The sequence below is a fragment of the Colobus angolensis genome, unplaced genomic scaffold (assembly GCF_000951035.1).
Source record: "Colobus angolensis palliatus isolate OR3802 unplaced genomic scaffold, Cang.pa_1.0 Scaffold286, whole genome shotgun sequence".
Taxonomy (NCBI): domain Eukaryota; kingdom Metazoa; phylum Chordata; class Mammalia; order Primates; family Cercopithecidae; genus Colobus; species Colobus angolensis.
The window spans coordinates 3627638-3631603 of record NW_012116110.1 but is presented as its reverse complement, the minus strand read 5'-3'; the positions used below and the strand labels follow the sequence as shown (position 1 = coordinate 3631603).

Sequence of the window (3966 nt, the reverse complement as noted above, 5' to 3'; positions counted from 1 at the left end):
ATGGAGGTTGCAGTGAGCCAAGATCACACCACTGCATTTCAGCGTGGGTGACAGAACGAGACTCTGTCTCAAAAAAAAATAAATAAATAAAGACAAACTGCGTACACAATAGCACTATGGAGCTTAGGTGCCAAATTGCTGCTTAGAGAAGAGACGAGCATGTCCCCAATCTCTGCACAGCACAGGATGGCATCTGGCAGGAATCTCAGCACAGCAGTGGAGCAGAAGTGCCAGGAAGTAGCGTTCCCACTGGAGATCCTGGCCACAGTGGCTATGTCGAAGAACCACAATACAATGGTTCCTAGTAATGAACTTCAGTAGTGATACAAAATTAGAGCATGTATGGACTTGTTCCTGAGCACAAGTGAAACATCCATGAAATTACAGATGAGCTGGGGTCCTACATATGTCAGGAAAGGATAATGAGGATGCTAAATTCAGGTCTTACTAATGTTCCTGTGACCCTGTTTACACCCACTGGCTGTGAAGGCCAAGGATGTTCAGGTTACATTGCAATATTAAAATTGTGGGAAATGACTGCAGCTTCTCTTTCTTTCATTATTTTCTAATTTACAGATAGCTCTTCTCTGTTTCTTAATTAACAACTCCTCCAAAAAAAAAAGTACATATATTCATTTGTTCAATTTTAGATTGTGAGTATCCCAATAGAATTTAATCTTTTCCTAGGGAAGAGAAATAAAAATTTTAATTAGAAAGCACAGGTCAAAAGAAATTTAGATAAGGAGGATGCTATGGAAAATACTAGACCTTTCTTTATGGTTAGAGGCTTGTAATGTCTGCTGTGTCACAGACCCCCTTTGAGACTCTGAGGACACTCTAAGCTTCTCTACAGGAAAAGTTCATTTGCAAGAGTACATTGGAAGCCCATTCACTACCCCCTATCTTGGAAGCAGAAGGACCCTAGAATTAAAGCTCTTGCATCAGGTCTCTGGACTCTAGTATCCTTGGGAGGTAAGAATGTGATAAAAATGAAACAAAGTCCATGACTTTGACCTACCTGCTGGTCAGTTAGCATTGTGTGAATCCCTGACTACATCCCTAATCCTCATCAGAATCTAGCAAGTGTAGATGGATTCAGTGCCGACAAATCACCTTTCCAAGTAGGGTGCCTTGCTGACACAATTAATAGTTTCATGTTCCATTAAGTCTTACTGACAGCATGCTCTTCCAACCCATCTGACCACCATGATACTGAAGAACCGTAAAGAGTGACTAACACTTTGTACTCAGAGAAGTATCCTAATAATAGCTGTCTACACAAAAGGCATCATCAAACACTTTAGAAATGTTACCCATTTCGGCTGGGTGTGGTGGCTCAACCCTGTAATCACAACACTTTGGGAGGCCGAGGAGGGCGGATCACTTGAGGTCAGGAATTGGAGACCAGCCTGGCTGACACCGTGAAACTCCATCTCTACTAAAACAATACAAAAATTAGCTAGGCGTGGTGGCACGCCCCTGTAATCCCAGCTACTTTGGAGGCTGAGGAGGACAATTGCTTGAACCTCGGAGGTGGAGGTTGCAGTGAGCAGAGATCATGCCACTGCACTCCAGCCTGGGCGACAAGAGTGAAACTCCATCTCAAAAAACAAAAAAAAAGTTATCCCACTTCATCTTCACATGAGCTGTATGAGATTGTAAAATATGACTCATTTTGTAGATGAGAAAACTAAGGTTAAGTGACATGACCATGGTCACACACATAATAAGCGGCAAAACACATATCCCTGTCTTATGGACTGAATGCTCATGTGCTCCCCCTCGCTCATATGTTGAAGCCCTAAACCCATAGTGTGATGGTATTAGAAAGTGAGCCTTTGGGAGGTCATTCTATTTAGATGAGGTGACGGATGTAGAGCCCCCATGATGGGATTAATGCCTTTTTAAAAAAAGGAAGACCTGCCATCCTGCGTTCCAGCATGTGTGCGCTTAATCTCAGCTGGTCCACCTGAGACTCCCTGAGGACCAATCCTAGTCCCCCGCGTGGCCCCTTATCCGTTCCAACATAATGAAAGAAATGATCATCAACCAGGAAAAACTCCCCAAACTGCAGGCACGAATGCGCATTGGTGGGAAAGGAACTGCTCACAGAAAGAAGGTGGTTCACAGAGCAGCCACAGCAGATGATCAAAAACTTCAGTTCTCCTTAAAGAAGTGAGGGGTAAACAGTATCTCTGGCATTGAAGAGGTGAATATGTTTACAAACCAAGGAACAGTGATCCACTTTAACCACCCTAAAGTTCAGATATCTCTGGCAGCGAACACTTTTGCCATTATAGGCCATGCTGAGACAAAGCAGCTGACAGAAATGCTATCCAGCGTCTTAAACCAGCTTGGTGCAGACAGTCCAGCTGGTTTAAGGAGACTGGCCAAAGCTCTGCCCAAACAATCTGCGGATGGAAAAGCACCACTTGCTACTGGAGAGGATGATGATGATGAAGTTCCAGAGCTTGTGGACAATTTGGATGAGGCTTCCAGGAATGAGGCAAACTGAATTGAGTCAACTTCTTAAGATAAAACTTGAAGAAGTTACTGGGAGCTGCTATTTTATAAGAAATGTTTGTTTATGGACCTGATAAAATCTAGATCTCTAATATCTTTAAGCCCAAGCCCCTCGGACACTGCAGCTCTTTTCAGTTTTTGCTTATACACAGTTCATTCTTTGCAGCTGATTAAACCGAAGAAACCTGGGAATAAAGTTTGAAACAAGGCTTAATAAAGTTCTTTGTGTAGTTAAAAAAAAAAAAAAAAGAAAAGAAAAAGAAAGTAAAAGAAGAAGAGGAGAAGACCCAAAAGCTTCCTTTCTCTGCCATGTGAATATGTGATGAGAAGGCAGCTGTCAATAAGCAGGGATAGGGTCCTCACCAGATGCTGAATCTGCTGGCACCTTGATATTTATTTATTTATTTATTTGAGACGGAGTTTCACTCTGTAGCCAGGCTAGAGTGCAGTGCAACCTCACTGCAACCTCCACCTCCCTCCACCTCCAGGGTTCAAGTGATTCTCCTGCCTCAGCCTCCCAAGTAGCTGGGACTACAGGCATGTGCCACCACGCCCAGCTGATTTTTGTATTTTTAGTATAGACAGGGTTTCACCATGTTGGCCAAGATGGTCTTGATCTCTTGACCTCGTGATCCGCCCACCTTGGCCTCCCAAAGTGCTGGGATTACAGGCGTGAGCCACCGTGCCCGGCCTGGCACCTTGATCATAATCAGCCTCCAGAACTGTGAGAAATACATGTCTGTTGTTAAGCCACCCAGTCTGTGGTATTTTGTTATGGCAGCCTAAACAGACTGAGGCACCCAGGATGGATGCACTTGTGTTTTTTACCTCTGTGCTTTTTGCGTGCCAACTAATACAAATGTTACACTTTGTAATCTAAGTCCCAAGTGTCAACCCTAAATCTGAAAGGTTAATAGAAGCTCAACATAAATACTCCTAAATCTCCTGAAATTATTTCAATTAAATAAGACTGGCTTTTGAGAGACATTAAAATGTACTGATATTGAAAGAAAAAAAATGTGTCTTTTCACTTAATTGTTAAAATCACCCCATCTATATCCTGCCCACATAATTCTCAACTAATAATAGCCTATTTCACTCGGTGTCAGCAAAGAATACAGAATGCTGTAATCCACATGTATGTTATTTTGTTGCTCATGCCTGAAAACTATAATTAGCAGATATTTTCTTCAAACATCAAGTCAAACATTTTTGAGAGTTTTTTCTTGCTCACAGAAAATTGAGGAGCAAACAGCTTGGAAAAATGTTTTTATAAAAAGACAAGGAAAACAATCCCTATTCTATCTTACATGATGATTTGACTTTGAATCTGTCACCATATTTACTAATTCTTTTAAAATTACATCTGAAAATGTGTGACTTGAAGCAAAGAATATACCATCACGATGCAAATGTCAAAGAAAACACATCGAAAAAGATGAA

The 3966-nt window shown here is 41.8% G+C and overlaps 1 pseudogene; it reads left to right on the top strand.

Annotated features, from left to right (window-relative positions):
• Positions 1 to 2029: 2029 nt before the first annotated feature.
• On the top strand, positions 2030 to 2515 carry LOC105516643 (annotated as a pseudogene).
• The last annotated feature ends 1451 nt before the right edge of the window (positions 2516 to 3966 follow it).